The following is a 25,590-nucleotide window of genomic DNA, read 5'->3' as shown; positions in this document are numbered from 1 at the left end:
ACCTGGGTGGCTCAGTCGTTAAGCATCTACCTTCGGCTCAGGTCATGATCCCAGAGTCCTGGGATCGAACCCCACATCAGGCTCCCTGCTTGGCAGGAAGCCTGCTTCTCCCTCTCCCACTCCCCCTGCTTGTGTTCCTGCCCTCACTATCTCTCTCTGTCAAATAAATAAAATTTTTTAAAAAAAAAAAGAAAAGAAAAGAAAAAGAACTAAAAGACCCATATACTCACACATGGTAACTACTGTCATGTTAAACTACGGGATAAAGGATGATTCTCTTATTTTAATAAAACAGTTGCCTGAAATACCTGTAACATAGTGATTTTTTTAATGTAACTTTTTTCCAAAAGAAAATAAACTACATTTTACATATAATATAGACCAATTTCTCTTTTCATACTTCTACCAAGCACTAAATTCAAGATATCTAAGCATTAAATTAATGATGTACATTAAGGTTTTTTTTTTACCACATCACAGAAAATATAAGGATTAACATTATTACTCTATTCTCTGCTCATAAAAATAATTAGTGAACAATGTACTAATTAAATTATGACACCCAGTCTGAATTAGCCATCCAATTAATTCCATATATCCAAAGCATCAGCACAAGGTTTTCTGTTTTGTTTTTATAAATTTGTTTTAAGATTTTATCTATTTATTTGACAGAGAGCAGGAGAGAGAAAGCGAGAGAAAGCACAAGTAGGGGGAACAGCAGAGAGAGAGAGGAGAAGCAGGCTCCTCACTGAGCAGGGAGGCCGATGCGGGACTCGATCCCAGGACCCTGGTATCATGACCTGAGCCGAAAGCAGATGCTTAACCAACTGAGCCACCCAGGCACCCCAGCACAAGGTTTTAATAACCATTCCCAGAATCATCAGTATAATTACCATAAGTGCAAATTAGTGAAACTTGACATGACCCTACACCCAAAAAGGCTGTAAAAATAAAATTTATTTTTTGTTTAGTTCAAGAGTATAAAAATGAAGCTCTGACTATTAACATAGGAAACAAAGGAAAGGTTGCCATTGTCCCAAAACTACTCTTGCAAACAGAAGAACAGTAAATGGGCTAAGAATGAGTCATTTCACCAATAACAAGAATCAGTCCTAAGATCAATTTCCCTCTGAAAAAGTTCTATACTCATTCTTGCAAATTAGAATACATTACCTCAAACTGTGCAGACCTAATGCCAGAAGGAAATAAAATTCCAAAATACTGTCAAATCAGACAGAAGATATCATACCAAGTTTTACCAATACAAAATTGCCAAAAAGAATCAAAAATAATCTTCAATCAGGTCCAACATGTAAAGAGCTTGTAATTCATCACTCCTGTTCTCATTACTGAAAAGAAAGATGAAAGAAAAGGAAGGAAAGAAAAAGAAAGAAAGAAAGAAAGAAAAAAAGGAAAATCAACAATTCTTCTTAGATCCATCAGAGAATTGAACTCCGAGGGCAATCTGCTACCCTGAAAACTAGAGACACAGACAGGCAGATACAGAAAATCACAGTGTGGGAGCTGCAGAAGCCTAGGAATATAATAAGCCCTCAGTTGGAGCCAGGATCAATAGGAATACTTTAACAATAATTGACAATTTGCTGGAGGCTCTGTGTCGACTAGCTTGAAGTGAAAAAATGGAGAGGGAACCCAGTCTTTGAAAGGTCCCCATGCATTCCTGACTTTTTACCTCCAAGAACCCCTATCAGGTTCTCACTGGGAGCATCTGAGAAAAATTTCTTGTTTCCAAAAGGGGGAGGGGAAAAGTAACCATCTTAAAAATATGCCCAGGGGCGCCTGGGTGGCTCAGTTGGTTGGGCGACTGCCTTCGGCTCGGGTCATGATCCTGGAGTCCCTGGATCGAGTCCCGCATCGGGCTCCCTGCTTGGCAGGGAGTCTGCTTCTCCCTCTGACCCTCCCGACCCTCTCCCCTCTCATGTGCTCTCTCTCTCAGTCTCTCCCTCTCAAATAAAAATAAAATCTTTAAAAAAAAAAAAATATGCCCAGAACGCTCTGTTACTCTTTAAAAGGCCTGCCTGAAAATAAAACTATTTAATGAAGTCTAACAAACTAGAATTATATAGAGCCTAACCAACCAGGGTTTTACAGAATCTAACCAACCTGGGGGAAAGGAAATATCCAACTCCAACCCCTCTATCCTTCAACATGGGGTCGAAGATAACCAAATCAGGCCCACTAAAACACTGGGACCTAATGCCATCCCTTGCCACCACATCACATCATTCTAACTAAAAGAACTGCGGGGCACCTGGGTGGCTCAGTCAGTTAAGCATCCAACTCTTGATTTTAGGGGCACCTGGGTGGCCCAGCTGCCTTTGGCTCAGGTCATGGTCTCAGGGTCCTGGGACAGAGCCCCACATCAGGCTCCCTGCTCATTAGGGAGTCTGTTTCTCCCTCTGCCCCTCCTGCTGCTCATGCTCTCTCTCTCTGATAGATAAATATATATATGTAAGTAAAAGAACTGCAAGCCTCAGACCCTATTAAAGAATTCTCTACAAAACCCAAAAACAACAGGGCAGACAAAAACAAAAACACTACAAATTTTAGCCTCTGACACCACTGCTATGGAATATAGTAAACAGCCTAACTCCTGGTCAAATAAACATAAAACCTCACACTAAAGGCCTATTTACTTCAGTTTGTTTTACCTAATATAACATGTCTAGCTATCAACAAAAAATTACAAAGCATTGTAAAGGCAAAAAGTACTATCTGAAGACACAAAGCAAGCCTCAAAACCAGACTCAGGTATAACAGAGGTTGTAGAATTATCACTGAGTTTAAAAAGAGCTATGATAAACATACTAATGGCACTAATGGAAAAAGTAAACAACATGCAAGAACAGGTGGGTAGTGTAAGCAGAGATATGGATAAGAAAAAAATCAAAAGGAAATGCTACAAATCAACACTGTAACAGAAAAAGTATGTCTTTGGTGATAAACAATAAACCAGATCCATGAAGCTCAGAACACACCACACAGGATAAATACTATAATATTTGCACTTAGGCATATCATAATAAAACTACAGAAAAACAGATGAGAAAATCTGGACAGAATCAAGAGGAAAAAAAGAAGAAAAAACCTTACCGAGACAGGAGAAAAATAAGAATTCCATCAAACTTCCTCTTCAGAAATCATGCAAGCAAAGTGAGCAGAGTGAAAAATTTAAAGTATTAAAAGAAAATCCACCAATCCAGAATTCTGTACCTATCAAAATTATCTTTCAAAAGTGAAAAGGAAATAAAGGCTTTATATGACAAACAAAAATTGAGGGAACTGAAGGCCTACTCACCTTCCTTGCAAGAAATGCTTAAAGGGTGTTCTTCAGGGATGCCTGGGTGGCTCAGTCAGTTAAGTGTCTGCCTTTGGCTTAGGTCATGATCCCAGAGTCTTGGGATCGAGCCCCACATCTCGGGCTCCCTACTCGCGGGGAGTCTGCTTCTCCCTCTCCCTCTACCCCTCCCCCCTGCTTATGCTCTCTCTCTCTCAATCTCTCTGTTTCTCAAATAAAATCTTTAAAAAAATAAATAAATAATAAAAATAAAAGTTCTCCAGAGGGAAGGAAAATTACAAAGCATTGTAATTTTGGACAAATTACAAAGGGTCAGAAAAGGTGGATTACATTAAAAAAATGAAAAGCTTTAGAGAAGCAATAAAGATAAAATTAAATCTTATTTTTCTTATTCTTAATTGATCTAACAAATAACAACTTGTTAAAAATAACAATAGCACAATATATTCAGTGATCACAGCTTATAGATAAATGAAATGAATGACAGCAATGTTATAAGGGATGGGAGAAAGGAACTGGGAATACTCTATGATAATAAGGTACCTGCACTACCCATGAAGTGGTATATTATTTGAAAGTGAACCAAGATTAGTTGTAAATGTATAATTACAAACTCTGGGGCAACCACTAAAAATTTTAAAATAAGTATAATGACAGTGGAATATTATGCAGCCATCAAAAGGAATGAAAGCTTGCCATTTGCAACAACATGGATGGAACTGGAGGGTATTATGCTGAGCGAAACAAGTCAATCAGAGAAAGACATGTATCATATGACCTCACTGATATGAGAAATTCTTCATGAGGAAACAAACTGAGGGTTGCTGGAGTGGTGGGGGGTGGGAGGGATGGGGTGGCTGGGTGACAGACATTGGGGACGGTATGTGCTATGGTGAGCACTGTGAACTGTGTTAAGACTGTTGAATCACAGACCTGTACCTCTGTAACAAATAAAACATTGTATGTTAAAAAAAAAAAAAAAACAAAGAAGAAGAAGAAGAAGATAGCAAGAAGGGAAAAATGAAGGGGGGAATCGGAGGGGGAGACGAACCATGAGAGACTATGGACTCTGAGAAACAAACTGAGGGTTCTGGGGGGGGCGTTGGGGGGATGGGTTACCCTGGTGATGGGTATTAAAGAGGGCATGTACTGAATGGAGCACTGAGTGTTACACACAAACAATGAATCATGGAACACTACATCAAAAAAATAAATAAATAAAATAAAGTATAATGATATACTAAGATATGATAAAAAAAAATCATATAAAATGTTCAAATGAAACAAGAGAAAGCAGAAACAGAGTAGAAGACAAAAAAAGAAACAGCAGGGGCAAGGAATAGAAAGCAGTTTAAAAATATGGTAGATACTAATCCAAGTATACAAATAATTACTTTAAACATCAATGGTCTAAATACATCAACTAAAAGACAGAGACTGCCAGCCTATGATAAGGGGTGGGCATTACACAATGACAGAGGGTCAATTCTCCAAGAAGATGTAACTTCCCTTATATGTATGCACCTAACAACTGTGCATCAAAATATATGATGTAAAAACTAGTAGAACTACAAAGAGAAACGCATGAATTCACTATTATATTTGGATATTTCAACGTCCTTCTAACCAGTAATTGACAGAACCAGTACACAGAAAATCAGTAAGAATATTGTAAAACTAAATAGCATCTAATTGACAATCAACTGGATCTAATTGACATCTATAGACTATATTATCCAACAACTGCAGTATACACATTCTTCTCAAGCTCAAAGAGAATATTTATCAAGATAAACTACATTCTGGCCCAGAAAACACACCTTATCATACAAAGTATGCTTTCAGACTACAATGGAATTAAACTAAAAATTAGTAACAAAAAGATAATTAGAAAATACCCAAATATTTGGAAATTAACAACACATAATAATAACATGAGTCAAAGAAAAAGTCCCAAGAAATACTTTAAAAATGAAAATAAAACAAAAGAATCTGTGGAATGCAGTAAATGTACTACTGCATTTTCTCTTTCTGAGAAAAGTTTTATAGCATTGGAGTCATATATTAAAATAAAAGGAGCTAAAATTAATTACCCAAGCTTCTGCCATAGGAAAGTGAGAAAAAGGCAAATAAAATACAAGAAAAGAATAAAAATTGGAGCAGAAATCAATGAAATTGAAAATACGTAAACAAAAGAGAAAACGCAACAAAGTAAAAGCTGGTTTTTTGAAAAGATCAATAAAATGGATAAACCCCTAGTCAGGAAAAAAGGAGAGAAGAAACAGATTAGTAATATCAGAAATGAAAGAGGGCACATCACTAGTGACCCTTAAAAGGATAATAAAGGAATATTATAAATAATTCTAGGCCCATACATTTGACAACTTAGATGAAATGGAACAATTCTTTGAAAGACAATCTACCAAAGCTCACACAAGGAAGAAACAGATCACCCAAATAAGTCTATACTGATCAAAAAAATTGAGTAAATAATTACCAATCTTCCAAAGCAGAAAGCTCCATACCCAGATAGTTTCTTGGGTGAATTCTATCAAACATTTAAGAAACAAGAAATACCAATTCTCTGCAGTCTGTTCCAGAAAGAAGAGGAAGCACTTATTAATTCGTTCTGAGTCCAGCATTACCCTAATACTAAACCCAGACAACATTACAAGAAAGGAAAACTACAAGCAAGTATCTCTCATGGAGAGAGACGCAAAAAATCCTCAAAAAATATCAGCAAGTCAAATTATACACCACAACCAAACAGGATTTATTCCAAGTATATAAATCAAGTTCAATGTTTGAAAATCAATTTTTTAATGTAATCCATCACACATCAACATGCTATACAAGAAAAATCATGTGATATCGATACACACAGAAAAAGAATTTGATAAAATCCAACACCCATTTATGATAAAAAACTCAGCAAAATAGGAGTACAAAGGAACTTCCTCGAGCTGATAAAGAAAATCTAAAAAAAACCCACAGCAAATATCATTCTTAATAGTAAGAAACTAGATACTTTCCCTCTAAGACTTTCCCTCTCACCATTCCTATTCATATCATACTGGACATCCTAGCTAATGCAGTAAGACAAAAAAAAGGATATAAATGATATACAAAGTAGGAAGGAAAAAATAACTGTCTTTGTTCACAGATGGTATGATCTACATAAAAAGTCCCAAGGAACTATAAAGGGAAAAAAACCCTGGTAGTAATAAGCAATTATAGAAAGACTGTAGGATATAAGGGAACTCTGTATTTTGTGTTGCATTTTTCTCTAAAGATAAAATTACTCTAAAAAATAAAATCTATTAAAAAAAAAAAAAAAAAAGGACGCCTGGGTGGCTCAGTTGGTTAAGCATCTGCCTTTAGCTTAGGTCGTGATCCCGGGATCCTGTGATCAAGTCCCACATCGGGCTCCTTGTTCAGTGGGGAGCCTGCTTCTCCCTCTGCCTGCCGCTCCCCCTGCTTGTGCTCTCCTCTCTCTCTCTGACAAATCAATCAATCAATAAAAAAACCTTCAACCAAACAGCCAGCACAGTAATCTATTAATTCAGAATAGGTGTTCAAGGAGAGAAAAAAAGAAAACTGTATTTAACATGATCATGATTTTCCTTCTTCCTTTTTTTTTTTTTTTTTCCTATGAAGCTGCAGAAGTAGCTGGTTGAGGGGTGGGGGGGAAGGAGATTCCTCTAATTTCTCAAGCATATGTGAATCCAACAAAAATGAACACTACATATAAAGTGAAGATTCCAAACCATAAAATAAATCAAACATATCCATACTCTACTTTCTAATCTTTGCCAATTCAAAATTCTCTGAAACTAGAAAATATTTCTTACAAGTAGAAGAAACTTTATCTTGTTAAATATTAGTAGACCAACTTCAAGGTCTAAAATGAGGAAGAAAAATTGCAACCAAACAGAGTTTTATACAAATCTGAATCATCATCCACCATATCCACCCCACACACCCCGCCCCAAAAAAGCCTTCCAGGATTCATCAGAATGGCCCACAAATCAAAAAAAATCTTGGCTTTTTAAAGGTCAAGTTATTTTCACTGATGTGGACAGCACATTAAAAAAATACAGTAACAACATTCTCCTACTGTTTTCATTGAAGGATGGAAATGTGAACAGAAAATATGATTAAGAAGGTACGTATTTTTATTACCATAATTATAGCATCTATTTATATTAGTTTTTATATTATGATCATTTTAACGTTTTTTAAAGATTTATTTATTTGAGAGAGAGAGAGCACATGTGTGTATGCAAGCAGGGGAGTGGGTCAGAGGGAGAGGGAGAGAATCTCAAGCAGACTCCCTACTGAGCATGGAGCCCGACAGCAGGCAGGGAGGCTGCCTTGATTTCAAGACCCTGAGATCATAACCTGAGCTGAAATCAAGAATCAGATGCTTAACCAACTAAGCCACTGAGGCACCCTTTTTTTTAACGTATTTTATTTCAAGTATTGTTACAGTGTTATTGCAAATTTTATATTCTAATAGGTCTTCTAAAATTAAAAAAAAAAAAAGAAAGAAAGAAAAGAAATCACCATTGTTGCAGTCTCTGGTGATCATCTCTGAATCATCCAAATACCCACCCTGAAAACAGGGGCCTGGGAAAATTTGTCGGTAATTAAAGAGCCATATGCTGGAAGATTCTTGAAGTTCAAGTGTTGAGAGATTTCCAGGGTTTCCTGGAAGATGGGTTTGAAATTCTACTGTATGGGATGAATCAAAAATCCATTTTCTTCCACTTCAGTCACTTTTAATGCAAATCCAAAGATGTTGGTTCAACCTGTATCTATACTTACCACCAATACATAGACATTATTAATTTGTACCTTGAAAAGAACAAGCACAGACACAACCACAGGTGGTTTTAGTATTACCAAAAATTTCCTAAGTATCCACAATATGTCAATGAAGTAATTATTATGTATTTTCAACATTATTCAAAGAATACTGCAGTGAGCTATTCAAAACATAAGAAAAATCCAATGGAAGAAGAATCTCTTACACCTAGAACTCCAGCACCAGCCTCCACCTCACTAGACTGTTCTCTAGTAAGTAAACATTCTCTAGTAAGAATGTTTCTCAGATCCCTTGACTGCAGGAATATTATGATAGAGCAATGTGAGCAATGAAGGGAGATCTACACTCTCATGCTCACTTCAGAAAAGGTTATTTCATTTTCTGAACTCAGCTGAGATAGTGTAGCAACAACACATTTTTCTAACTTCAAGTGAATTAACTGACTTCAAAAATGTCTCCATTCCAAATATACTATTCAAATTGAAAAACAAAATATGGTTAAGTCAGAGAGATCAGGACTAACCCCATGTTTACCTAGTATCTTCATGAATGATCTTCACCCAAGTAAACAAAACATAAATAAGGCCACATTCACAAGTCAGAATCTATCATACCCTATTTCCTTTTTTAATTTTGTCACTCTAACAAAACTACTATCAATATTGTATATAGCAGACACTCAACAATTACAAAACTTCAGAATCTGAGACCTACAAAGGTCCATACATATCATTTGGTCCATTCCTCTTTTCTTCCAGACCTCCCCATTTTACCCATTGAGAAACTAATAGCTGGAGAAGACAGTAACTTTCTCAAGCTAGTTATAGCAGGGTACAAACTAGAACCAAAGCAACTTGATTTCCATACTGGTATTCTTTCCACTATATCATCCCGTTGTCAAGAACTCTGAAGAGTCTGAGATTTTAGCCTACATGCAAGCTAAGCAGTCAGCCTGCCACAGTGTCATGGATACTGAGAAACAAAATCATCTAGCCACACCAGATACTGAGGACTGAAACCACATACTCCCTTGTACCTTTGTACTGGGTTGAATAGTGTCCCCCCGCAAAATTCATTCATTGTCAATGTGACCTTATTTGGAAATAGGGTCTTTGCAGATATAATCAAGGTAACATGAGGTTATAGTGGATTAAGGTGGGCCCTAATCCAGTGACTGGAGTCCTTTTAAGAGGAGGAAAATTTGGGATACAGATACAGAGGGAAGACCACCGTGGAGGTAAAGATTAGAGTTATGGTACCAGAAACCAAAAAACACTAAGGATTGCTTATAAATACCAAAAGTTAGAAGAGAAAGAATTCTTCCCTAGAACCTATTGTTTTAAGCCATAAGTGTGTGGTAATTTATTATAACAGCCCTAAGAAGTTAATATACCTACATGTACATCTTCCGGTGTATATTAACGACCACTAAAGACTATTGCAGGAGACTCTTGCATGAATATAACTTGATTGTTCATTACAGAAGCTTCAGGAAAGACCGATCATCTCTTCAATAGGAAGGATCAACAATTTTCAAATCCTTTCCTTGCTGTTTCTACCAATTCTATACTATTATGATACTCAATCCTAATCAAGCCCCATCACCACCACCACTAAAGACTCAAACTGAACTTCAAATTCTCACATTTTGACCTTGGCTTTGCCCCTCTAAGATATCACCAAAGCTCTCTGAAGGTGGTATTCTCCTTCACGGCAATAAGCAATAAACTCAGCTTGATTTTATCAATAGGTTGTGTTAATGATATTTGGCAACTCAGCATCAGATAATCCTGGCAGAAGATCTGACACTCCCGGGTCAGAGACAAAGAACAGCTTACTACTCAAAATAGCAGCAGTAGCCAGAGTATCATCATTTGCACTGGTTCCCCAAGCCCTAATTCTTAAAAGGCAACACAAGGTGAGCCAATGATGCCTGCACACACAGTAGGTTGCATTACAGGAAAAGAAAGATGAGCTTATGAAACCCCACTCTTTCAAGGGGTTTACAAGCAAATGTGCCCCATTTTTTCCCCAAAGGGATTATCTTGATTATCCTGGACGGCAAAGAAATCTGTAACCTGTCGGAAAATACTATTCCTATCTTTCTAGGATGTTTGCTATACAAATTTCCTTGAAAAGACAGCCCCCAACAAAAGCTGTCAGTGCTTCTGCTCAGTATATGGGCAGAAACGCAAAAGACTCCTGCAGAATTGTCTCCAAATAGGTGTCTCCTTTGTTCTAAAGGGCTAGAAATTCTTAGTAAATCAGAATGAAATTAGTATAATATAATGAATAGAAGATGATACAGGAGAAAAAAATTAGAGCAAAGAGGTATACTTTCTGTATAACTAAAACCACTTCAACTGAGTCACAATCTCTTAATATGGCCATACATCAAATATCTAAAAATAAATACTTAAATGTTACTTTATTTTAAAATGTTCCATTTCTAAAATAGTATCTTGAACAAGTTTTTTGTTGTTGGTGTTGTTGTTGTTGTTGTTTGTTTTGCGTTTTTTTTTGCTAATTTTCTAGGCTTGGCAGTGCTCATGAGAAAAAGGAAACTGGTAGTTCTGAACTTTGCTAATAATTATACCTGTAAACATGTTTATTAGTGAAATCCTCCAGAGCAGAGTATAACCCATTATTTTAAGATGCTTAAAGTTAAAACCAAAAAAATCTGAGGTCCATATTTATGAAAATAGAGGTGTCATTTAAATTTTATACTTTTAAATTAATCTACATAAAAATGTTTTGAGGTAGTTAAAAATAATTTGTTAGATTTCTCTAGATATATCTGAACATCAGCATATTTTTCTGCATCTGTTTGGAAATTAAGATTGTATCTCATACCATTTCAATAGTGACCTGTTCTAACTTAAAGTCAACTGAAAAAAATTAAAACTGAATTCTGTAAACAATTTTAAATTGAGCAATTTAACTTTATCCCTACCCTTACGTCAAGTAACAATCCCAGGATCAAGAAAGGCAGGGTAATGAGTAAAATGAGCCACTACACTACTAGTCTCCAGCTAGCTATGTGACTAAAAGCATATCACCCCATCTCTCCAGGGCTCCATTTTCCCATTTACAAAAAAACTACAGGCATTGGACTAAATGTTCCTCAAGGTCCATTTTGTGTAAAAATTCTGTGAGAAGTACCAGTTTTATCATTCTGTTGGGTTCCATTTTCTCAGGCTTTCAGAAAACTCACTTCCTACTTCTTGCCCTGTCGATCTTGGAGAATCCACCACAGATGCATGGTACTCTAATGAACTCTAAGTAGCCCATGGATGGGTGAGACTAATTCATTCAGTAATACTTGCTATAGGAATACTTCCTTCAGAAAACACCAAAATCTAAAACAATCACTGCTGACAAGAAGCTCAATCATCTAACCCAAAATGATCTTGAGAAAGAACAAAGCTAGAGGAAGGGTGCCTGGCTGGTTCAGTCGGTGGAGCATGAGACTCTTGATCTGGGGGGTTGTAAATTTGAGCCCCATGTTGGGTGTAGAGATTACTTAAAAATAAAAAAATCTTTAAAAAAATAAAGGAAGGAAGGGAGGAAGGGAGGAAGGAAGAGAGAGAAGGAGGGAGGGAGGGAGGGAGGGAGGGAGGGAGGGAGGGAGGGGAAGGAAGAGGAGGGAGAGGAAGGGGGGAGGAGAGGGGGAGGAGGGAGGGAGGGAAAGAGAGAAAGAGAGAAAGAGAAAGCAAGCAAGCAAGCAAGCAAGCAAGCTGGAGGTATCACAATCCCAGATTTCAAACTGTACTACAAAGCTGCAGTAATCAAAACAGTAATCAAACAGCCCAAAAAGAGATACATCAATCAATGGAAAAGAATGGAGAGCCCAGAAATAAACACGCACTTAAATGGTCAATTAATCTATGACAAAGGAGGCAAGACTACACAATGCGGAAAAGACGATCTCTTCAGTAAGTGGTGTTGGGAAACTAGACAGCTGCATGCAAAAAAAATGAAACTGTATCACTTTCTTATACCATATACAAAAATAAACTCAAAATGGATTAAAGGTCTCAATGTAATACCTGAAACCATAAAACTTAAGAGAAAAAAAAAAACAGATAATGATCTCTTGGACATTGGCCTTAGCAATATTTTTCTGGATATCTCCCCAGGCAAGGAAAACAAAAGTGAAAATAAACAATTGGGATTACATCAAATCAAAAAACTTTTGCACAGCAAAAAAAAAAACAAAAACAAAAACAAAAAACAAACAAAAAAAAACTATCAACAAAATGAAAAGCCAGAATGGAAGCAGATACTTGCAAATGATAAATCTAATAAGGGACTAATATCCAAAATGTATGAAGAACTCATACAACTCAACACCAAAAAAAAACCAACAATCCAATTAGAAATGGGCAGACCACCTGAAAGAAAATATACAATCAAAAGAAACATGAATATCACTAGTCATCAGAGAAATGCAAATCAAAACCACAGTGAGATATCACCTTATAGCAGTCAGAATGGCTAGTATCAAAAAAACCAGAAAAAACAGGTGTTGATGATGATATGGAGGAAAGGGAACCTTGTACACTGTTGGTGGGATTGTAAACCAGTGCAGCCACTATGGGAAACAATATGGAGGTTTCTCAGAAAATTAAAAATAGAAACACCATACAACACAGCAATTCCACTTCTGGGTATTTATCTACAGAAAACAAACACACTAATTCAAAAAGATATATGCACCCATATGTTTACTGCAGCATTATTTACAATAGCCAAGATATGGAAGCAATGTTAAGTGCTGACAGATGAATGGATAAAGATGGGATATATATACGCAATGAATATTACTCAGCCATAAAAAATGAAATCTTGACATTCATGAAACATGGATGGAGGGTCCTATGCTAAGTGAAATAATTCAGACGGAAAAAGACAAACACTGCATGATTTAATTTAGATATAGAATCTAAAAAACAAAACAAACAAAAGAAACAGACTCATAAACACAGAGAACAAACTGATAGCTGCCAGAGAGGTGGGGGTATAGACAAAATAGATGAAAGGGATTAAGAGGTACAAGCTTCCAGTTATAAAATAAATAAGTCACAGGATGGGGAATGCAGTCAATAATATTGTAATACATTTGTATGGTGAAAGGTGAGCATTTCATAACATACATAATTGTTGAATCACTATGTTCTACACCTAAAATTAGTATGTCAACTATATTTAAATTAAAAATTAAAAAATATTTTTAAAAAAGCTCAGTCATCTATTTGAGAGCTCAAAAGTATGTATGTACCCAAAATCCTAATAAATTTTGGGAAATATATGGTATTTGCCTTAAAAATTTATACTATGCTCAGGGTGCCTGGGTGGCTCAGTCAGTTAAGTGTCCAACTCTTGATTTTGGCTCAGGTCATGATCTCAGGGTCATGAGATCAAGCCCCGAGTCGGGCTCCACACTAAGCCTGCTTAAGATTCTTTCTCTACCTCTCCCTCTGCCCCATACCCCCTGCTTGCAAGCACGCACTCTCTCTCTCTCTCTCAAAAAAAAAAAGGAGAAAAAAACTTAAAAAAAATTTTTTTTTTACTATGCTCTTTGACAAATGGAATCTGTGTTCCTACATGCTAGTTGTCCATCCCTTTCCTAATATTTGGCTTTCAGTTATAATGTCTTTGATGCTGTATTAAAAAGTTATGCCAGATAACTTATATAATTAACATGACATGAAAAGAATAGCTCAAGTCTGAAGAAATCATGACTTCTGAGCACAGTCTTTGACTCTGTGTCATATTTACCCAATGACCAAATAATTGCTCTCTCGGGAACATCTCTATAATGCTCTGACTCTGCCTAAAATGTTTTACCTATTTTGGAAATGTTCCCTGTGAACACAATATAACATATTATTTTATCTATAGAGACACTATGCAAGTCATATAATTTATCTAAAATATTCAGAAACAAGAGAACAGTTCAAAGTTGCAGTGACTCTTAATCTCCAGGCTGAGGAGCTGGAATTTAAAGCAATATTCTGAGTCAGAGCATAATATTTTGCTCAAGATATTTTTATTTCTGTAGCACATAATGCACCAGATAATCCTTACAAATAATCAAAACCCTTTTGAGAACATCCCATAGCTAATTTTTATATTACTAATTTCCCCAAGGCAGGACAGTTTCCATCACTTTCAACCCAGATATTCATTCAAGAAAGTTTAAACTGACTTTTCATGCCCAGCCTTTGCCATCTAAAAAAAAAAAAGAAGAAGAAGAAGTACAATTTTTAATATAAGAAAATTCTTAAAATTTACTTGACTTTTCTAAACAGGTTTCGGAGCTACCCTCCTATACCTAACCTATATGAGGGTTAACTATACAAGCCTATCTGTACATTTCTGATCTAAGAAAGCAACATGATTTTTCAATAGTCAAGAAACACCGCAAGATCCAATATACCCCATTTCTAACAATTTTGCATCCCCTCTCTTTATATACTCTAAGTAATCATAAATTGCAGGTCTCTTCCCCTACCCACAAGATCTGTTAAAAAAAATTATTTGGTTATGCTTTAATGCTTTTTAAAAGAAATGCAACCCCAGCCCAAAAAAAGCAATAGTAAAATCATCATGGTTTCTTTAACAACAAATAACATTCTATTAATAAATTCTATTAATAAAACATTCTATTAATAATTCTACTAATAAACATTCTATTAATACAATGACATTTTTATTTTTAAAATGTATAACTTCATATTAAAAGGATTTACACACCATCACCAAGCAGGATTTATTCCTGGAATGCAAGGATTGTTCAACATATGAAAATTGATCAATGTAATACGCTACATCAACAAAATGAAAGAAAAACCCACACGATCATCTCATTTGATGTAAAAAAAAAAAAAAAAAAGCATTTGATAAAATTCAATACCCTCTCCTGATGAAAACACTCAAGAAAAAAGCAACAGAAGGAAACTACCTCAACATAATATAAGCCATATATGAAAAACCCACAGCAATCATCATACTCAATGTTGAAAGACTGAAAACTATTCCTCTAAGATCAGGAACAAGGAAAAGGAAGTCCACTTTCCCCACGTCTATTCAATATAGTACTGGTAGCTCTAGCCAGAGCAATTTGGCAAGGAAAAAAAAAAATTCAAGGCATCCAAATTGAAATAGACAAAGTAAAATTATTTATTTGCAGATAATATGATCTTATATGTTCAAAAAACCCTAAAGACTCCACAAAAAAGCTCTTACAACTAATAAATGAATTCATCAAAATAGGATACAAAATCAACATGCAAAAACAAACATTTCTACACACTATGAACAATCTGAAAAGACAATTACAAAAAGGATTCCAATAACAGCATCAGAAAGAATAAAATACTTACGAATTAACTTAACCAAGGAGGTAAAAGACTTATACAATGAAAACTACAAAACACTGATGAAAGAAATTAAAGAAGACATAAATGGAAACACATCCCATGTTAGTAACATTGAAGACTTAATATTGTTAAAATGTCACACTAACCAAAGAAATCAACAGATTCCATGCAACACTGATCAAAACCCCAATCACATTTTTTTCTGATAAACCCCAATCACATTTTTTTCTGATATAGAAAAACCCACACTAAAATTCGTATGAAATCTCAAGGGATCCCAAAGAGCCAAAATAATCTTGAAAAAGAACAGAAAAACTGGAGGACTCACATTTCCTGATTTCAAATTTTACTATAAAGCTACAGTAATCAAAACAGTGTGGTGTTGGGGCACCTGGGTGGCTCAGTCAGTTAAGCATCTGCCTTCAGCTCAGGTCATGATCCCAGGGTCCTGGGATCCAGCCCTGTGTTGGGCTCCCTGCTCAGCTGGGAGTCCGCTTCTCCCTCTCCCCCTGCCCCTCCCACCACTTGTGTTTTCTCTCTCTCTCTCAAATAAATGAATAAAAACTTTAAAAAACAACAACAACAAAAACAGTATAGTGCTGCCACAAAAACAGACATATGGACCAATGGAATAGAGAGCCTAGAAATAAACCCTCACATATATGGTTCAAATGATTTTTGACAAGAGTGCCAATAACATTCAATGGGGGAAAAGGACAGTCTTTTCAATAAATGGTGCTGGGAAAACTGAATATCCACATGCAAAAGAATGAAGCTGGACCCCTACCTAACATATATACAAAAATTAACTCAAAATGTATCAAGTACCTAAGTGTAGGACCTAAAATAATAAAACTCTTAGAAGAAAACATAGGACAAAAGCTTCATGATATTGAATTTACCAATGATTTCTTGGATATGACACTAAAGGCATAGGGGGAAAGAAAGAAAGGAAAATAGACAAGCTGGACTTCAAGAAAACTAAAACTTTTGTGTATCAAAAGATAACATCCATGAAGTAAAAAGGCAACCTACAGACTGGAGAAAATACTTGTAACATGTATCTGATAAGGGATTACTATCCAGAATATATAGAGAACTCCTAAGCCTCAACAACAAAAAACAAACAACCCAATTCAAAATTAGAAAAAAGACATGAATAGACATTGTCCCAAAGAAGATATACAAATGGCCAATAAGCCCATAAAAAGATGTTCATTAGGGAAATGCAAATTAAAACGATACACACACACACAAAAAAACCCTACAACTTCACACCCATTAAGATGGTTACTATCAAAAAACAGAAAATAACAATTGTTGGCAAGGAGGTAGAGAAACTAAAACCCTTGTGCACTGCTGATTAGAATGTAAAATGGTAAAGCTGCTGTAGAAAAAAGTATGGTGTTCCTCAAAAAATTAAAAATAGAATTACCATATGATCTAGCAATTCCATTTCTGAATATATATATATACCCAAAAGAACTAAAAACGGGGTCTTGAAGAAATATTTGTACACTCATGTTCATAGCCACATTATTTACAATAGCTAAAATGTGGAAGCAACCCATGTCCAACAACCAATAAGTAGGTAAGCAAAATGAAGTATATACATACAATGGAATATTATTCAGCTTTAAAAAGAAGAGAAATTCTGTGCTATGCTACAACACAGATGAACCTCAAGGACATTATGCTAAATGAAATAAGCCAGCCACAAAAAGACAAATGCTATATATGACTCTCCTCATATGAATTACTTAGAGTCAAATTCACAAAGACAAAGTACAATACTACTTTCCAGGAGCTGGAGGGAACAGAGAATGGGGAGTTATTGTTTAATAGGTATATAGTTTCAATTTTACAAGATGAAAAGAGTTATGGGAATGGATGGTGTGATGACTGCATAGCAAAGTGAATGTACTTAATACCACTGAACTGTACACTTAAAAATGGCTAAGATGGGGGGGCGCCTGGGTGGCTCAGTCGGTTAAACATCTGCCTTCGGCTCAGGTCATAATCCCAGGGTCCTGGGATAGAGCCCCAAGTCAGGATCCCTGCTCAGCAGGGAATCTGCTTCTCCCTCTGACCCTCCCCTCTCTGGTGCTCTCTCTCAATCTCTCTCTCCCTTAAATAAATTCTTCAAAGAAATGGCTAAGATGGTAAATATTATGTTATGTATTTTGTTATAAATATTATGTTATATATAAGTATTTTATCACAAAAAAAAAGAAAAAAAGTATGACTAAAATAATTACCCAAAACTGGAAACTCCCGAAATGTCCATAAAGTGGTGAATGGATAAAACAACTATGGTATATCCCCATATGGTAGAACACAGCTCAGCAATTAAAAAAAAAAGAACAAATTACTAGTACACACAACATGAATGAATCCAAATGCATTATGCTAAGTGAAAGAAGCTAGATTTTAAAAGCTACATACTAAATTATTCTATTTAAATGACATACCATAAAAGGTAGACTATAGGGACAAAAAACAGATCAGTGGTTGCTAGGAGTTGAGAGGAAAGAGAGGTTGACTACGAAGAGACAACATGAGTGAATTTACAAGATTATGGGGATGAGTATATATTTATCAAAACTCTTAGACTGAACACTAAAAACAATAATTTTAATGTATGACTAAAATCTGGGCAACAATCAATCCTTTAAAAGTCAGCTACAAAAATGTCCAAAAGCTCTAAGATGAGTTGTTTATTTTCAGCACCAAATATGTCACAAAATAATGCCAAAAGTACAATGTACCATATTCAGCCACAACTTGTTTTTATCCAGCCTCTTAAAGTACAAAGCTATTAAACAAGGAGTAAAACATTTTTTTTTATTTTATGCACTACAGATTATACATAGTAGGTAGGGCAAAAATGTCTGTTAACTGATACATAATTCAATAGAGTTTAGACTGACTTGGTCTTTCTAATTCACTGCCATATAAATACATAGCTTTAAACACAAAATTATCCATTTCTCAACATATTAACTTATAATTAGAACAGGGAAATGCTGTCCACAAAATATACTAACCTGAATTTGTTCAGTTAATCAATAAAGGCAATAGAACACTTTATCTTGAATGAAAATACCATCTGGGTCATGAGTGGTCTCTTAGCAAAAGCAGCAACCTGGAACAACAAACAAACAAACAAATGAAATTCAGCCCCACTCAAAGTTCAGTTAGAGTACCTTCAGTTATTATACCATTTAAAAAATTCCTTTTTTTCCCCTTATGTCATAACATGTAAAACTTTCACTTTTTAAAAAAGATTTTATTTATTTATTTGAGAGAGAGAGAGTAGGGGGAGGGGCAGAGGGAGAAGTCAGCTCCCCACTGGGCAGGGAGCCCAACACAGGGCTTGTTCCCAGGACCCTGGGATCATGATCTGAGCCGAAGGCAGATGCTTAACCGACTGAGCCACCCAGGCGCCCCCATGTAAAACTTTTACATATTCACTTCTGTAAGCAGTGTTTTTCAAATCCCAATAAAGAATGGGTTTTTACTTTATTGTAATCAAACACAGTAACACTCAGTGTCTTAATTTGCTTCACAGTTTATTTTAAAATAAGTTAGCACCTATAAAACTTACTTTGTGAACACAAAATTCTTTAATTTTGTCTACTTTTTAACATATAGGGCAATCAGAATTCTCTCTCTTTTCACACTAATGCTCAAAATCTTCTACATCCCTCACACCACAATCAGCTCTACAACCTAATGTCTGATTATCTTCTACAGAGAATTCCATTAAAGCCAACTTAATTTCGTGTTTTTCACAGAACGATTTTGTCATTCTCAGCTGTCACCCTGCAACACACCTTTCCTTGTTTTTAGAACAGGGACTTTTTCTCCCTTAACCTCTTAGTGAATCAACGCATATCCATCAATTTTCTCAAAATCGAGCCCCTCCATTTCTCCCTAAGAGCTGACATAATCACTCTGTACTCCATTAATCTTTGCTAGAATATGTTGTTGCCTTATACATGTGCCATCTCATGTGATCTTCTGATAAGGGACCCTATCTACTATTTCTTTTGCCTCCCTAGTATCTACTACTATGTTTGACATACAGAAAGTTGACAAGTGAATAGTCTTAATAAAGATTCACACATCAAATGTTCACTGAATATATATGTGCAAGTTCCTAAGTACAAAAACCCAAGAATAATATAGCGACACAATACAATCTTCAGAAATACGTCTTTCTGCCAACAACTTTACTGTTGTTACAACGTGAGATTTTGGATTGACATTATTACTAATTGTGAGAAGCAGTCTTTATCCAATGACATCAAAGCCTACTGAAACCAATTTTTGGTAATTAGAAATAATACTGAAGGCATCATCACCAACTCCAACTCCCGCAGCCTAAAGGTAATCCAACTATTTTTACTTTAAATTCCAAAGAAAAATCTATTCTGAGGCAGAACAGCTTATTAATAAGAACACTCAATAAATTACTCTAAGCTAAAAATAGTAAGCATATTTGTATAGTGCTTTAATATTTACATTATCCCATCTGCTAGATCTAGTTGAAAAAGACGAACCACTGCTAAGTCAACCACTCCAGGGGTCTGTAAACAATTCCTAAATGGCCATTAACTATAAAAATCAGCCAAAGCTCGTTATTCCTTCCTGTAACTTCACCCAAAAGTCTTTACCAACTTCCCGCAATAATCCAGTAGCTTAGGACTTACGCTTCTAGCTATTATGGAGTAACTGGTACCAGATTTACCCTCAGACAGTAAACAACTACAAAACTAGACAAAACATATGACAAACAGTTTATGGACATGGGACAATAATTAGTGTAGATCTGCATTCCATGGGAGAAGAAAACAAGCTAGATAAGCCCTATGAACATCTTGACTTTCTACCAAGAGACATGTTCTAAACACCACTGTAGGCAGGGAGAGTCAAAGGATAGCACAGCAATCTACTTAACTTGAAAAGACAAAGATGTAAGTTCAGTAAGGTATAGGTGACAGGAATTACCGGAATAATGTACCAGAGAGGAGGGGTTATGCAGAAAAAAGCTCTAGACATCAAGGTAGGGGTCCACTTGATTCTAACTTAATACTAATCTACATACACTTAGAATGAAATTCCACAAGGCCAGGCAAAAAGCAACTGCTGAGGAGCTTAAACACACACACACACACACACACACACAAAACAATGCAAGGTTCAAACAGAGCTGGAGACATTGGAGGTGCCATCCAACCAGAGTACAGAAAGACTTTGTATACTCTGGGCAATAAGCAGAGACCTCAGCATGGCTAAAAATCAGTCCTAGAATAAAGACTACTCTCTAATGATCCCAAAAGAACTTAAAAACAAACCTTGAAGGAACAACCAGCTCCTCAATTTAACATCTGTAACCAGATGATTAGCCAAATGGAAAACCTCATTATTCACAGGGCATCAGGTAAAGTACTCAAAAAGGTTCTGCCTCAGTAGTGGGGCAATTAGATTAAACGGCCCCACTTAACAAAGATTAAAAGCAATACCTTACAGGATCAAATACTTTCCAAGTAACTTCAATACATTCCAGAAAAAGTTTCAAGAATATTTATAGAAATACAAAAATATCCGCACCCAACAAGGTAAATTTACAATGTCTGCTTTTACATGCCTGACAAGCATCAACTGATTTCCAAGCAGGTTTAAAAAAAAAAAAAGATTAAGAAAAAGAAAATACAGCCATAATGAGTAAAAATATCAATCAAAACCAGCCTGGACATGACACAGTTGATAGGATTAGGAAACTAGGACATTAAAAGTTGTTATAAATCCCGTATGTTCTAGAAGCTAGAAAAAAGGTTGACTATATTTTCAGTAAAGACAGAAAAAAAGACCCAACCCAAACATCTAAAAATGACAACTAGAATGCTGAAGATGCTTTACCTCAGTGAATAAGATTTTCTACTGTGATAGATTCGGGGCTCTATTCCTGGTATTGTATGTGAGCTATGAGTATTGTATTGTTCCTTCAATTCCTTTTGAGTGGCTCTTCCTAGCCTCAAGTAGTTTCCTCACAGGCATGCACTGATTAGTACTCAACTGAATTCTTGAAAGGAACCTCACTGATTAGTACTCAACTGAATTCTTGGAAATTCTCTTGCAGCTCTCTCTCTGATATTCTGCCCTGTGAACTCCAGCTGCCTTGGCTCCCCACAGCCTCCCAGCTCCTTCTCTTCCACTCAGGAAGATTTCTTGATTCCTCCTGGGTTCTACTGACCTGCTCCATGCCTAGAAACTCTCTCCAGGCTAGAGCATTCTTAAGTCTCACTTAATTTATTTCCTGTCGCTCAGGGATCAAAGTCGTTTGCTGCCTGATAGCAAATATCTTAGAAACTGTTGTTTCATATCTTTAATCCAGTTAGTTTTTTTAGGGTGGAAGGATACTAATCCCTATTGGTCCAACTTGGCCGGAAGCACTATTTTAATTATTTTGAAGGGGAGCTACGACCTAGATTAATTTTATGACAGCACCGAATGCTGACATTTTCCAAAAATTAGATGTATTCAATTAACACCACTCATACATTAATAAGTTATCCTAAAGCATATAATAAATGCATAATACGTGGTAGAAAAGAACAGTAACCATGAAAGTGAAAAAGACAACAGCTGAGCACAAAGAACAAACAGGACCCAGTAATCAAAAATAATAAAAAGCTATTTGTTGGATGCATATTTAACAGCCAATGCAATTAATCTAGAGAGTAAGGTCTTCTACCTAAAAATGAGGAAAGATTACCCACAGCATGTTGCTGAAGTTGCAGGTGGTCAAGATCAAAAACAAATGATAGGTAATTCCCAAGTTGCTTACCAAGAGGCTTTTGATATAAGCAAGAAAAGAGATGCAACCCACACACCCAATCTGCCTGAGGCTGGCTCTTAACTTTTCTGTGTTTCACTGTAAAATCCTTAGTAATCCAAGCTTGCCTACACATTAGCTAAAATGGCTTTTGATGAGGCCACTTCAGAACTTGATACAGTGAATGAAGCCTCATCCAAAGACAGCACCTTCATCATGCAGTTGCTTAGAGACAACCTAACATTATGGACATCAGACAGTGCAGGAGAAGAATATGCTGCTGCAGAAGGGGCAGAAAACTTAGGTGCATACAGGCTGTCATCCTTCTCCCCCTTAAGAAACCTTTTTATACATCTCCATTCCTTATTCCATTTGAATTTCCTATAGCAAAGAAACCCATTTCCTATAGCAAAGAAACCCATTCATGTGTATGGAATCAAATGTTTATACTCTCTTCACACTGCAGCTTTGGGAAAACTCCATTCCTTGATTTGTGTTTGCCTTGGCCTTCCTGGTGTGCAGTTACTGCTGTAGAAAAGTATTAATAGCTTCATTTCATATAAATGTAAGTAACTTCTAAACATTTATGTAGAGGACTAAAAACGTATCTGGTATTTAAGTAATCTGAACCAGTTCTGCAAGTTATTGGGTTTTGTATTACTGTGAAGATATAAAATGTAGTTAATTATCACTTAAAGAGTATTCTACATAACTTAATTGCTATTTTCTCTCGCTTACTTTTTTCGAGGGTTTCCTTTTAGTAAGCAACTTTTCCATGCTCTTAATGTATTCCTTTCTGGTAGGAATCCAGAAGTATGAGATTAAATGGAAAAGCATTTGACATTTCTGGGCTAGATATCACAAACAGAAATGCCTCCTGTATCCTGTATATGATGGAGATCTTGTATGTCTATGACAACAGAAGTTTCCTTATTCAATCATTTGCTGCTATTTAAGTTGACAACTTCCCTTCCTAATAAAATTTACTTACACCTCCTGCCTTTGTAGTTCTGGTATTCACTGTACTATGTAACAGAAGTAGTAATGTTGCCACTAGAATGCAAGCATTGCTTTTGGCAAGCTGAAGTGCAAGTCATTTCTTAATATACTAGAGAAAGGGAAAATAAAGTACACAAGTCCACACCTAAAACTTGAGTACTTTTCCATGCAGATTTGTCCATATGTGAGAGGGTGTCCAGTTTGTCTAGTATTGTTATTTAGAGAGTTAGACCACTATTGTGTGGTCACTGACTGTAGTCCCAAAATAGCCTTATGAAATGTTATGCCTTGTTTAACAGAACAGTAACATACAATAAAAAAAAAAGTAAAGAGATCCTTTTATAGTTATTCTTTCAACTAGTCTGAAATCAGAAGGCAAAATGCTAAAATTTCCATCAGTTATAATACCACCATTCCTTTTAAATTCCCATGGTAATCTGAATTTCTAAATCTTTTTCAACTTGCCTTAACACTACCTTTCGCTGTTTTCCCTACCCCATCTCCACAAGATTGTGTACACCATGAGAGCCAAAACTATGTGTATTCATTTTTATATCCTTTAGTGGTTTCTAACACACTGCCGTCTTGACACCCATTAGTATTTAACATTTTCTGCTCACCAATATCCCTTTTACCCATCTCACAAGGATATTGCAAGGATCAAACAGAGTAATATTTGTGACAGTACTCTGCAAAATAAAAATGTCTTGCAGATGTCAGATGAATTTTATTTCATTATCTATGGCTATCCTAAATCTTAGCTGGCAAGTAGTAGAATGCTCCATGGAACGAAAGTAGAACTGGCCCTCATGATTAGCATGAGTTTGATGGTAGCTCCACAGCCTCCTTTACTCTGTCCCCTTTTCTACAGGTTCTAGAGTCCACTTAGTCATCATCCCAACAGCATCCCAACCCCCACATCATCTGGCATTTTTATGGTTTCCAGCACCAGCTCCAGTTCTAGCTCCCAGTCTATAGTTCATAATGACTGGCCTTTTTGCTACAATCTTCAAGCAGGCCCTTCCCCTACTGGATAAGATACAGAGAAAAAAATCAACAAGGCAGAGGCTTATGACCTAACATTATCTCTGTAATGTTGAATAAAAAAATCACTTGTGCCTTTTTTTAAAATGCCAGTATAAATATGTAACCTTGCCTTAGCTGCATGGTAAGTAGGATATGAGGAGCTCAGGATGTCCTGACTTTCAAGATTATCGTGACTTTCAAGAATACATTCTGGCATTGAGGAAAGAATCTTAAAACAGAAATGAAGAATAGTCTTTGAATCTAGTCCCAGCTCTGAATATCAATTTACTACATGATTTTGGATGTAACATATCACTTGCCTAGACTTCTAGTTATTCTTCTACAAATGAAAGAACTGGAAAAAATTCTAAAAGTCTCTTGCAGCTCTAAAATTCTGGGAGTAAAAGCCTAAACTATACCTTGTAGGAGCCATTAAAATTCTTGGGTTTATATACCAATTCACCTTTATGCCTTACTACTAAACAAGCCCTCTTCCCCAACAACATTCTAAATAATTCATCTTGACAAGATATGATTTGAGTAACCAGTTCTAGAAGCAACTGTTTTCCTTAATCTTTTGCTTAAAAATTTTCCAGTCCAAAAACTGATTTTTTTTCATTATTACAAAACAGAGATGTTTTCCTCTAACTCTTTACCATCAAATACAGTGATTACAGCTCGCTGATTTACTGGAAACTGAAAAATACAGCTTATATTCACCAAGTTCAGCAATAAACTCACATAAAATGTACTTTCCCAAACCAGTCTTGGACACCTTCAGTCCTACTACATTAAAAAAATGTTTTTTAGGGCGCCTGGGCGGCTCAGTCATTCAGCTCAGGTCATGATCCCAGGGTCCTGGGATCGAGCCCTGCATCGGCCTCCCTGCTCTGCGGGAAGCCTCCTTCTCCCTCTCCCACTCCCCCTGCTTGTATTCCCTCTCTCACTGTCTCTCTGTCAAATAAATAAATTTGTAAAAAAATGTTTTTTTAAATTTTAGAATAGTTTTATATTACAGACAAGTTGCAACATACAAAGAGTTTCCATACGCGGCACACCCAGATTCCCCTATGGTTAACATTTTGCATTACTACTGAACACTTGTCACAATTAATGAAAAAAATGTTAATATATTATTACTAATGAAACTCCATACTTTATTCAGATAAATATACTAAATATCAAAAAAAAT

The 25,590-nt window shown here is 36.0% G+C and overlaps 1 protein-coding gene across 8 annotated transcripts in view; it reads right to left on the bottom strand.

The window, feature by feature from the left end:
- The window catches only part of FUT8 (fucosyltransferase 8), a 315,924-nt gene that overhangs the window by 246,574 nt on the left and 43,760 nt on the right, over nt 1-25,590 (bottom strand). For all 8 annotated transcript variants that reach the window (XM_064571176.1, XM_064571180.1, XM_064571175.1 and 5 more), the window contains exon 2: nt 18,580-18,677. The gene's annotated coding sequence lies outside the window, so the exon portion shown is untranslated. The remainder of the gene's footprint in view (nt 1-18,579; nt 18,678-25,590) is intronic.

The sequence above is a fragment of the Mirounga angustirostris genome, unplaced genomic scaffold, assembly GCF_029215605.1.
Source record: "Mirounga angustirostris isolate CCGP_5_RB_7025 unplaced genomic scaffold, mMirAng1.0.hap1 SCAF_9, whole genome shotgun sequence".
In the NCBI taxonomy this organism is placed as follows: domain Eukaryota; kingdom Metazoa; phylum Chordata; class Mammalia; order Carnivora; family Phocidae; genus Mirounga; species Mirounga angustirostris.
The sequence above is the reverse complement of the archived record's forward strand: the minus strand, read 5'-3'. Positions and strand labels throughout refer to the sequence as shown.